Genomic DNA, 13,139 nt, shown 5'->3' with positions numbered 1-13,139 from the left:
TACTCAATAGGTCTGGGATGATACCAGTATCGCAATACTTGTTAGTATCGTAGCAAGGAAACAAAACACAAAGCAGAGTTATCTTCTTTAGGAAAACAGCCATAATGTTGGAAACAAACATCATTATGTTGTCATCCAGGGTCACGTATTTATTTTCCAAACTATAGCACACAATATTTTACATACAGCTGGTTTTCAAAGAACTAAAGAATTTGGTCTGCTTCGTGTTATGATTTTAGCCATGGAAACAATATTGCGATACATTATCGTCCTGGCCCTAGTGCTCAGTAGGAGAGGATGCTGGTTACACATGGGTAGGTGTCAGTAAGATCTGGGAGGTGACATTAACTGGAGGGAGAGAGATGCAGAGAGCGAGAGGCAGAGAGAGAAAGACGCAGAGAGAGAGAGAGAGAGAGAGAGGGGTTGTCCAGACAGACTTAACACTCTTGGTTTGACCACCAGACAAAAGAAAGACAAAGAAAACAGTAATGAGCTGAACACAGTATACAGTGGAAGGGAGGACAGTAGCATGTGACCCAACTGTGGTTCATCACTATTATGATTTCCCATTGTAGCCAATTAAGTTGCAGTATTTTCGTTACAATTTGGTAATGGAATTATGAGTTTTAAATCACTTAATTCATTAACAAAATCGATATCAGTGAAAACACTAACTAGTTGATAGGTCTACCTTGACTTCTTACTTCTGTAAGTAGTGAGGGAGAGAAATTAGAAAATATCTTCAAGATATATGGGTTGTTGGTAATGGAATTAAAAGGCACAAGGCAATTTTTCTTAAACTTAAAGAAGGTAAACAATTTCCCCAAAACTAAATATAAGTGTTGATATTAGTTAGCAAAACACAAAAGCACATTGTGTTTTAATGTATTTCTGATACCTTTTCAAGCTTTTTCTGGTAGATGTTTTCTAAGACCCCTTTTCTATCTGTTTACCCATAAATCAAAGCCTTTACTTATGCCTAAATTTTAAGATTCAAAATAGTTGAAAAAAATGTATCTATGCCTTCATTTCCCTTCATTTGACACCCAATTTCATATGCTCCTATGAACTTCCCATGTTGGTTCCTTTTCAAAAGGAAATGCCCTAAAGTAATTTGGAAATGTGATTAAAGACAGAATTAGAGCAGCACTTCAATACACATCGATACAATTGTGAAATGCAGGTCAGGCCTACACCAAGGACTAGGAAATGGTTTCATTCAGGAAATCCCTCTGCAAACTGAGAACCAGTGAGTGAGTCAATGCCTTCTTTAAATTTCCCTACACATTCATTTGAATGTAACCTGTGTACACTGCCACTCCCTCCTCTATGACTATAGTAGAATTGTTGTAGTAGGCGATTAATTTTTTTTATTACAAGGAGCAGAGTACACAATGTGATAAAGCCTACTGTCATTATGAGACCAGACAGGAATGGCTTTTGCAATAACACACTGTCAAACGCAGGTCAGGCTGCCTGAACAGGCTGAAAAGTGTGTCAATGCACAAAACATCTTTCAAAATGACTAAGCAACAGATTCATTTTCTTTGGTGAAACAAAACCAGTACAGTATATTGTTGATAGTAATCAAATCATGACAAAACAAGATGTTCTAGCCAGAATAGCTTTTAAATTCAACTGCCCTTTTCAAAGGGCAGCTATTCCTGTAAGCCCTATGACCTTTAAACTTGTATGCCATTTGAAATGGTTATTTTGGTCAAGAGCTGGGTAACCAACAACATTGGTCTGAGTGGATGGCTGTTTGACTGTACTGTATTCCAAACAGCCTAAACTGTATTCCACACAGCCTATCATTGAAGACGGTTGTGGGGAACAGTAAATTAGCTACAGTGATACATCTATTCAATACCACTGTTTGGCATGTAACCGTTAGCTGGATAGATAGATTGCCAATGTCACAACAATGACAACAGAGGGTGGGATTAACCTGGTTCACAGCTGAAGGCCTAAACCTATTAGAAAGGGAGTACAACATGTACTGTACCCATCGACTGTGTGGCTTGCTTGCATGGTCTCAGTCTGATGGCTTGAAATTCAGGCTGACTTTTACACTAGCTAGCGAGCTAGGGGAGAGGCTATACGGACACGCCTGGTGCCCAAATTTATGACTCATGTTGTGCAGCTGAAAGTCGAGAGGAGGCGAACGGATTGGGTTCAGTGAGTTTCAGTCAGTCGTCCCGATGAGCCCTTCCCAGCTAGCTAGTTCAGTCAGTCGTCCCGATGAGCCCTTCCCAGCTAGCTAGTTCAGTCAGTCGTCCCGATGAGCACTTCCCAGCTAGCTAGTTCAGTCAGTCGTCCCGATGAGCCCTTCCCAGCTAGCTAGTTCAGTCAGTCGTCCCGATGAGCCCTTCCCAGCTAGCTAGTTCAGTCAGTCGTCCCGATGAGCCCTTCCCAGCTAGCTAGTTCAGTCAGTCGTCCCGATGAGCCCTTCCCAGCTAGCTAGTTCAGTCAGTCGTCCCGATGAGCACTTCCCAGCTAGCTAGTTCAGTCAGTCGTCCCGATGAGCCCTTCCCAGCTAGCTAGTTCAGTCAGTCGTCCCGATGAGCCCTTCCCAGCTAGCTAGTTCAGTCAGTCGTCCCGATGAGCCCTTCCCAGCTAGCTAGTTCAGTCAGTCATCCCGATGAGCCCTTCCCAGCTAGCTAGTTTATGCTTGTGGCTAGAAACGTCAGAGAGAATTTCAAACGTGTCTGCCGAAGTTGGGACATCAGCAAATGTTCAGAATCATTCAGTTTTTACATAAATGTAGACGTTAAAGCCGTAGTTGAACATTTTTGGTGAAAATCACGCTTTAGCTGTCACCCTGGCCTGATATTGCATATTGGCTACACTATCCCAGCTACTTCCCTTTCCTTACTGCCGGACAGCAGTGCTCGCCATGCGGGAGCGAAGAACAATGTGCCCCGTGGTGTTGTTGTGTTGCTGGCTTACAGTGCAAACTCTGTTCAGAAGCAAATTGGCTCTGGCAGCCAAAACACTCCATCTAAACTAGGGATGCACCGATATGACATTTTTGGCCGATACCGATATCCGATATTTCCCTTGCTAAAAAATCTGATACCGATAACTGATATTTAAACATTTTGCGGCCTTTTAAGCATTCTAGTACAGTTAAATAGTTGAAACAAAGTGTCATATGTACATTTGTTCAGTTAGGAACAGATTGTTCAACTTGTAAATGAGAAAAATTACAAATGTGCGCCATGCATGGCAAACTGGCAACTCTGCATTCTTCCAAAGCCTTTCTCATGTTACGTGCAGTATCACGTAGCACAGCGTGTACTTTGTTTTTGGGGATTTTCCAAGTTTCAAAATTGTTTTCAAATGCAAATGCCATTGAAATGGCAGCAGCGGTATGAGAACCAGTACATTCTTGAGCATGCAATACGGCTTTCCTCAGTACGAAATCCTTGTCGACCCACTGTGCTGTCAGACTCAGCATGCTCATGGGGCTGACATCGCTGGTCCAAATGTCAGTCGTGAAGCTAATAGCAGTGACGCCCATAGCAAGTAGTTCATGGATGTGCGTTTCAACAATACTGTGTAACTCCGGTAGGGCAACATCGTAAAAATATTGCCTACTTGGTAGTGTGTACCGGGGCTCGAGGTGCTCGACCAGTCGGCGAAAGCCAACATCATCCACGACAGAGAACTGTTGATTGTCAAGGGCAATGAATTCCATTATCGTGGCGTTAATAGATTTCGCCTTTGAGTTGTCTCGCTGAAACGTTCTTACTCTTTCAAATGACTGCTCGACTTGAACTTATTTAGTTGTTGGAAGTATGCGCTTAGTTTATTTCTGCTTAGTATTCACTGAACTTCTGGGGGTGATGCACTTTCAAATTAGTAGTTAGGTTTGTGGCATTGAAAAATGTCACTTTCTCCCCTCTGGAAATAATAGCAGCACAAACGTTGCATATGGCCTTTTGTTATCTTCCTTTGAAACTTCAAAATAGATCAACACAGCGGACATTGTGGGCCAGGTTAGGAATGCTGTGTTGCACGTGTATCGCTGTATTTTTCTTGTCGTCATTACATCATCTACCTACGTTATATAGGTATGCATGTCAGCTTTGACATCGGTTTTGCACATTGGCATTAAACTAGACATCGGGCCGGTGCCGATGTTGGCATTTTTAGATAATATCGTCCGATTCCGATATGCTTACCGATATATCGTGCTTCCCTAATCTAAACGTGAAGTTTTACCATCTGATGGTCCCCAGCCATCAATCTGTAAGTCTGCTCTCTTTACTTTTAATCTGTAGTTGTGTTAGTTGTATTCTAGCTGGTCTCCAGTGGTGGTTGGCTGGCCTGTTTTGCTTGTTATTTTGGCATTAATACGCGTCACATATCAGTTTTCAAACAATATTTAAAAATATATAATAATAATTCAGTTAATAAAGCCGCATACAAACATGGTCTCTTTTTGCTTGCTTGAGCAAGGCAGCTCCAAAATGCAGGTGTTTCAGCCTAGCTCAGTGCTTTCTCTGGTGGTGGGGCAAGCCAGCAGAAAATACGGAGCGTTGCGCCGTGATTGGCTCAGTGTTCTGCCACTCATGGGGACACTACGTCACTGCCAAGTCTTATGGGTAGAGCTCAGAAATGTTAGCCCCTTGGGTTCTGCCACATTAGAAGTGCCCATCCAAGAAGGCTCAAGGTCATTGGCCACAGATATACTTTTTTATTTTAACCTTTATTTAACTAGGCAAGTCAGTTATGAACAAATTCTTATTTACAATGACGGCCTAGGAACAGTGGGTTAACTGCCTTGTTCAGGGGTAAAACGACAGATTTTTGCCTTGTCAGCTCGGGGATTTGAGCTAGCAACCTTTTGGTTACTGGTCCAACGCTCTAACCACTAGGCTACCTGCCGACATCAAATCACGTTATATCTACAGTAGCTTTCCTTGGACTGATCATGTCAACATCATACTTCAAAATCTCAGCTAGCAGTTGTCATCATGAGTCAAGTCGACAATCTACTGGCAAATCCTTTTCAATCCTTGTCATATGAAGAGAAATGAGATATAAAACGTCTCGGGGCTCATCGGCCATTGGACATAAACATTACACAACAAGTCAGAAATCGCAAAATTAACAATGAGTGGTTTGGAAGGAAGCATTTCTGCAACTGCTCAAGTTATTTTCCTTGGTCATGCCAGAGGTGGATGTTTGTAAAACATAAAGCAGAAACAAACCATTAATGTAGCAGGAATCGGCGGAGCAATCAACAACTTCAAGGTGAACATTCAAAACATTCGCGAGCAAACTAATGCACTGGCCAAAGGACATGTTGATGCCACTGAACCAAGGCGGAGATAACATAACACTGCAACCCGAGATGAAGGAGATATGCGACACAATCGCTGCTCATGTGCAAGAAAAGTTTTCTGAAAGTGACCACTTAATTGCAGCAAAGTTGGTGGACAGCCCATTTTCCTCCCAGTATGTACATTCCTTTCCGACCGCAGAACTCCAGTGTGCTACCAAGCTATGGCCTGTGGGCAAACAGGAGAAGTTGAAAATGGAGCTGTCCACTCTCTAACAGCATTATGAGCTGGACACTGGAAAGACGGCACTTTCTTTATTGAAATCACTCTATGAGAACAACCTAAAGGAGGCCTTGTCTGAGACGGTCTCTCTTCTCAAAATCATCACCACTCCGATGACAACCGCCGAGTCACAGAGAAACTTTTCCACCCTTAAAAAAATACAATTCTTCACACGCAACTCCATGGGCCAGAAAAGGTTAAATGCATTGGCCATGCTGTCAATCCAAAGTAATTGAGAAGTTTGCCCACAAGAAGGACCGCAGTGCCAACTTCCTGTTCAAGTGAGCACAGCACACCAACGGTGAGTCCATAAATATGTCTAGTATTCTGCTGCATAAGTGATGCAATATGCCGTGGAGATAGTATTACTTTCTTAGCTACAGTATACATAAGTGTATGTTGTGTAGTAAGCAGTTAGTAGCCCTTGTGTCTCACCCTAAGAATGGGGTCCCTTTCCCTCTTAGAACTTATCCTACTGTTCTGACATGGTATTGGTATTTTGGGGTATTTTATTAGGCTCCCCATTGGCTTATGCCAAAGCAGCAGCTACTCTTCCTGGGTTCCCCACAAAACATTACATAATACAGAACATTAATAGACAAGAACAGCTCCACTTGGTGGTGCACATGTAGCCTATAGCCTGTTTTAGAGAAATGTCATCATTGAATATTGTAACAGCTTTCATTGCCTGCTTACCTGCCCCTGTTAATTTAGCCTACTGTTCGGACTTGGTGTAAAGGGAGAACACTGTAAGAATGGCCCATGTTCTGAATTATGTCGCTGGCCACTTCAAAAGTGCTGAATGAATAGGCATATAGCCTGCTGTTCTGACTTGGTAGTGCACATGTAGCCTATAGCCTGTTTTAGAGAAATGTAATGATTAATGTAATGATTAATGTGCCCCCATTATTTATCCTACGGTTCTGACTTGGTGTACAGCGAGAATACTGTAAGAACGGCCCATGTTCTGAATAATAATGTCGCTGTCAATTTCAAAAGTGCTGAACAAACAGGCGGCATAAAGGCTACATCCGTCTCAGCTCACTCATGTCTTAATCAAAATTACGGCCAGCCTCTTAACCGCTTATCGTCATATATGCCATAGTTTGTACATCTGCATTGTTATATTGCTTATATAGGTCTCTCTCATTAGTATCTTCTTAATAATTTTAGGCAATGTTTGAATGATGCATTTAACAGTTTCTTACTTTGTGTGTTATAATTAGCTAGGGTGCTTTTATCCACGAGGAAGGTGGTAAGTTACAGACCCAACAACATTATAGTATCCCTCCTCATAACCATGGTTGCCAGTGACAGTCTCTTCCCATTCAAATATTTGTGTTCAACAGACAGTTCACTTATAGACCAATGTAATTCCTGTTCATATTGTGAGGGTTGTTTTGGTTGCGCAATCCGCTGTCAGTGCGTCTGTATATTGTCTATAAAAGTGGATCCTCGTGATTGGATTGTCCTTCCTTTTTAGACCACCTAGGCCTAATAAAATACTTTGAATGGTGTAGTCTCTCTCTCTCTCTCTCTCTCTCTCTCAGGATAGGGGGCAGTATTTTCACGGCCGGATTTAAACAAAAAAAATAAAAAAACGTACCCGATTTAATCTGGTTATTACTCCTGCCCAGAAACTAGAATATGCATATAATTATTTGATTTGCATAGAAAACACTCCAAAGTTTCTAAAACTGTTTGAATGGTGTCTGTGAGTATATCAGAACTCATATGGCAGGCCAAAACCTGAGAAGATTCTATATGGGAAGTGCCCTGTCTGACCATTTATTGGCCTTCTGTAGCCTCTTTATCGAAAATAGAGGATCTCTGCTGTAACGTGACATTTTCTAAGGCTCCCATAGGCTCTCAGAAGGTGCCAGAACGGGGAATGATAACTCTGCAGTCCCTGGGCGAAAAACAGTAGGGGTTTTGGAAAGTGGTCGTTCGGATAGTGTCTTGAACAAAACGCAGCTATTTGGATATAACTATGGATTATTTGGAACCAAAACAACATTGGGTGTTGAAGTACAAGTCCTGGGAGTGCATTCTGACGAAGAACAGCAAAGGTAATCCAATTTTTCTTATAGTAAATCTGAGTTTGGTGAGTGCCAAACTTGGTGGGTGTCAAAATAGCTAGCCATGATGGCCGGGCTATCTACTCAGAATATTGCAAAATGTGCTTTCACCGAAAAGCTATTTTAAAATCGGACACTGCGATTGCATAAAGGAGTTCTGTATCTATAATTCTTAAAATAATTGTTATGTTTTTTGTGAACGTTTATCGTCAGTAATTTAGTAAATTCACCGGAAGTGTTCGGTGGGTATGCTAGTTCTGACCATCACATGCTAATGTAAAAAGCTGGTTTTTGATATAAATATGAACTTGATTGAACAAAACATGCATGTATTGTATAACATAATGTCCTAGGAGTGTCATCTGATGAAGATCATCAAAGGTTAGTGCTGCATTTAGCTGTGGTTTTGGTTTTTGTGACATTATATGCTAGCTTGAAAAATGGGTGTCTGATTATTTCTGGCTGGGTACTCTCCTGACATAATCTAATGTTTTGCTTTCGTTGTAAAGCCTTTTTGAAATCGGACAATGTGGTTAGATAAAGGAGAGTCTTGTCTTTAAAATGGTGTAAAATAGTCATATGTTTGAAAAATGGAAGTTTTGGGATTTTTGAGGTGTTTGTAATTCGCGCCACGCTCTATCATTGGATATTGGTGAGGCGTTCCGCTAGCGGAACATCTAGATGTAAGAGGTTTAAAGAGTAAAGTTAAGGCCTCAACATCTAGCTGAATTTATCTGAACTAACATCTATCTGAATTTCTGTCGGTGTCCATTTCGAAATTGCTGAACGAATAGGTCTACCTCATCGCAGCCCCTTTGCTTGCACTTGCTTATACTAAGAGCTAAGCGTTAATTATATAACAAACATTGTGAATTTACTGAACATCAATGTAATAATGTTTGTGTTGGGTTCAAAAGTCTAAATTCATGTCGACATTCATTATTATTGAAGGCGAATGTGGTTCTTATCGAGGTACACAAATCAACAAGGAGTCAATAGGAACCATATTTATTTAATTAAATCAAGTCAGCCATAAGCTCCACTCTTGGGAACAGCTTTATGTAGAACCTAAACGTTTGTGGGCACTGTTTGTCACAGTTATAGTGCATTTAATGTATTGTTTAGAGTTGTGTAGTGGCTTCGCTGGCATGCATCTAAAAAAAAAATTGGTTGTTTGCCCCACCAAGATGCATTCAATATTTTCAACTCGTGCACATTGATTTACAGTGCGGTGGCACTAACAGAAGTGTACACACACACACACACACACACACACACACACACACACACACACACACACACACACACACACACACACACACACACACACACACACAAACTAGTTCGCTTTTAACTTGTTGAGTATGGAAAATGCGGGCTAGACAAAATAAAACGCATATACATCTGGTGGACATTTGGCTTAAAACAGGGCCTTCTGCCCCCTTGAAGCGCAAGTTATCAGCATTCCGTTACGTCATCCATATTGCCACCAGGCGTGTCCCTACAGCCTCTCCCAGCTAGCAACAATTCTGTTCAGACTATGAAACTACAACTAGCTAACTATCCAACACATAGAGAAAACTATTTAAGAAAAATATATTTACTAACTGACATAAAAAGCGGCAATGTTTCGAATTTTTTTTTTGCGTCACCAAATTGCTGTCTTGCCACACATGAGCTAGTTAGCTAATGCTATTAGCTAGCTAGCTTGGGTACTCAATTAAACGTTTTTAAACCGGTAACGTTAGCTATAGGTTTGACTTTCTCTTTTCTCTAGTAAGTAACGTAACACCTTACCTTCGCTTTATGTTGAGTGAAGAAGAGTATTTTTTTTTCTTATAATTTAGAGGGCATATTACTGCAAGAATTGCATGCGGAATATCATCAAGTGCAGAGTTGGCCTCGTTCGCTGACAGGCAAATGCGAAGCTGGAGAAAGATGAGACTGACGGCAGTGGTTTACACTAGATAGCACATCCGAAAAGTCAAAAAAGGATATATCGTAAAAATTCATGAAAACTAAAATGTGCTTTTTGGTCTAAATTTAAGGTTCGGGTTAGCAGTAAGGTTAAGGTTAGTATTAAGGTTTAACATCACATTTTAAAAAGAGACATTGTAGAAATAGGCGGAGTTTAGGACTTTGTGGCTGTAGTAACTAGTAACGAATCCCAGGCCGTGGAGAGTAGGAGCGCTTGGCCAATCAGAAACCAGGGTTTCCGTCCTCAGCTACTATCAAATCAGAGGATGGAGACCGTCCTATAAGCTTCTAACGGTGCATTTATTTAGACTCTTGTATGTGCTGAAGATTTGTACCCAAATGCATGGAATAGATTTTGGTGTATAAATTAACAACTATGAATCTAACTAATCAGTGGAATCCCATTTATCTTTTCATCATGACTTACATTTTAGTCATTTAGCAGACGCTCTTATCCAGAGCGACTTACAATAGTGAATTCATACATTTTTTCCCCGTACTGGTCCCCCGTGGGAATCGAACCCACAACCCTGGCGTTGCAAACACCATGCTCTACCAACTGAGCCACACGGGATTTACTCTGTTATTGACACGTACGGTACTTTTTTTATTTTTTGAAAAATAACTTTAACTACAGGTTGCAGGAGCACTGTCTCGCAGGTTGATGGATTAAAAATAAATAAAAAAATTGTATTTGCTGCTGCTACTATGGTCCAGTATCACTTAAATCAGCAGCACTACGAAAGGTTTAGCTTTATTCCTTACACCTACATCGCCTACATAGGCATCATGGAATGGTGTAATTTTGTGTTGTGTTGTGTGTGTGTGTACAACATTCCCCATAGTTGTAGACCATTACACTTTGTTCAGCAACTCATTGAATCATTTGTGTTAATTCACGTATAGCCTATTCTGAGAACTACATCCAGTATCAATAACATGCATTGTCCTCCTCAAATGTCATAACACATCAAATTATTAAAACCACTTAGAAGGAGCTCGATTACACAGTTGTCAGTTTTTTGTGTGTTTTTTTTTTACACAATAGCTGCCTGTAGAACTTCATTAGTGACTTGCATTGAGCAATAATGAACACTAGAGGACAGCAGAGCTCTGTGTACGACACACACGCACTAACAAAACATGATGGCCATTTACCATCATTTGCTGCAAAATCCATCATTCTCCACAGCTATCAATCTTATTTTTACATAATTTAGCAGACGCTCATATCCAGAGCGACTTACAGTAGTGAATGCATACATTTTCAAACAATTTCATACATTTTTTTTTTTTTCCTGTGCTGGCCCCCGTGGGAATCGAACCCACAACCCTGGTGTTGCAAACACCATGCTCTACCAACTGAGCTACAAGGATTATTTATACTGTCTATGTATTTATTATTACTATTAACATTATTATGATCATTATTATACAAATTATTATTAACATTATTATTATTATCATTAACATACTTATTATTAACATTCTTATTATTAACATTCTTATTATAATTATTATTAACGGTATTATTATAATTATTATTAACATGATTATTAACATTATTATTATTGGCATTATTATTAACATTATTATTAACGTTATTATTAACGTTATTATTATTAACATTATTATTAACGTTATTATTATTAACATTATTATTATTATTATTAACATTATTATTATTACTATTATTAAGTTCAGAGGATTCATGCTCTTCACACCATATGTGATTATAACCTCTCTTTTTCTTATATAATCCCCCGTAGACGACTGGTTTGGCTTTAGCCTCCCCGGTACCCAGATGTGCCAAAACAGGTAATAGGAGGAGATTCATCCCCAGCTCCAGCAGGGCTGATATCAGCGGTCAGAAGAAAATAATAAGAAAAAAAACACCCTTCACAAAATGTTCAGTCAACTTTTATTTGTCTGTTCATCAGCTAAAGAGGAACTACAAAAGGGATAAGAGTAAATTGATTTCAGCTGTGAAAACTGCCGCTTCCACCATATGTGATACAAGCAGGACACCCTCAAGTAAAGATTGTTCACAATTTCACATTATTAAAGTCTTGTAGTTAAAATCATTTGACAGTTTAATCAAGGACCAAGCCATGCAAAACTATTACATTCAGCGAGCTGGAAGCATTGAGCTGTAGGCCTATTCTGAGGCACATTCATGAACCGACTCAGACTAAAAGGGACATATTCTGTCGCAACAAGCATATTGGATCTAACTATGTACAGTAATAGTCAAAGGTTTGGACACACCTACTCAACCAAGGGTTTTTCATTATTTTTACTATTTTCTACATTATATAATAACATTGAAAACATCAAAACTATGAAATAACACATATGGAATCATGCAGTAACCAAAAAAGTGCTAAACAAATATAAAAAATATATTTTATATTATTCAAAATAGCCACCCTTTGCCTTGATGACAGCTTTGCACACTTTTGGCATTCTCTCAACCAGCTTCACCTGGAATGCTTTTCCAACAGTTTTGAAGGAGTTCCCAAATATACTGAGCACGTGTTGGCTGCTTTTCCTTCAGTCTGTGGTCCAACTCATCCCAAACTATCTCAATTGGGTTGAGGTCAGGTGATTGTGGAGGCCAGGTCATCTGATGCAGCACTCCATCACTCTCTTTGGTCAAATGGCCCTTACACAGCCTGGTGTGTTGAGTCATTGTTCTGTTGAAAAACGATATAAATGATAGTCCCACTAAGCGCAAACCAGATGGAATGGCGTATCGCTGCAGAATGCTGTGGTAGCCATGATGGTTAACTGTGCCTTGAATTCTAAATAAATCACTGACAGTGTCACCAGCAAAGCACCCCCACACCATCACACCTCCTCCTCCAAATTTGGATTAATCAAAGCAAAGGACAGATTTCCACCAGTCTAATGTCCATTGCTCATGTTTCTTGGCCCAAGCAAGTCTCTTCTTCTTATTGGTGTCCTTTAGAAGTGGTTTCCTTGCAGCAATTCGACCATGAAGGCCTGATTCACGCAATCTCCTCTGAACAGTTGATGTTGAGATGTGTCTGTTACTTGAACTCTGTGAAGCATTTATTTGAGCTGCAATTTCTGAGGCTGGTAACTCTAATTAACTTATCCTCTGCAGCAGAGGTAACTCTGGGTCTTCCTTTCCTGTGGCGGTCCTCATGAGAGCCAGTTTCACCATAGCGCTTGATGGTTTTTGCGACTGCACTTGAAGAAACTTTGAAAGTTCTTGAAATGTTCCGGATTGACTGACCTTTATTTCTTAAAGTAATGTTGGACTGTCTTTTCTCTTTGCTTATTTGAGCTGTTCTTGCCATAATATGAAATTGGTATTTAACCAAATAGGGCTATCTTCTGTATACCAACCCAATCTTGTCACAACACAACTGATTGGCTGAAATGCATTAAGAAGGAAAGAAATTCCACAAATTAACTTTTAACAAGGCACACCTGTTAATTGAAATGCTTTCCAGATGACTACCTCATGAAGCTGGTTGAGAGA

At 40.1% G+C, this 13,139-nt stretch overlaps 1 protein-coding gene across 1 annotated transcript in view; it reads right to left on the bottom strand.

The window, feature by feature from the left end:
* me2 (malic enzyme 2, NAD(+)-dependent, mitochondrial) overlaps positions 1-9,780 on the bottom strand; it is a 30,212-nt gene extending 20,432 nt beyond the window's left edge. The window contains exon 1 of the mRNA XM_014172498.2: positions 9,449-9,780. The gene's annotated coding sequence lies outside the window, so the exon portion shown is untranslated. The remainder of the gene's footprint in view (positions 1-9,448) is intronic.
* Between the last annotated feature and the right edge of the window lie 3,359 nt (positions 9,781-13,139).

The sequence above is a fragment of the Salmo salar genome, chromosome ssa24 (assembly GCF_905237065.1).
Source record: "Salmo salar chromosome ssa24, Ssal_v3.1, whole genome shotgun sequence".
Taxonomy (NCBI): Eukaryota; Metazoa; Chordata; class Actinopteri; order Salmoniformes; family Salmonidae; genus Salmo; species Salmo salar.
Note: the sequence above shows the minus strand (reverse complement) of the source record. Positions and strands in the feature narration are given on the sequence as shown.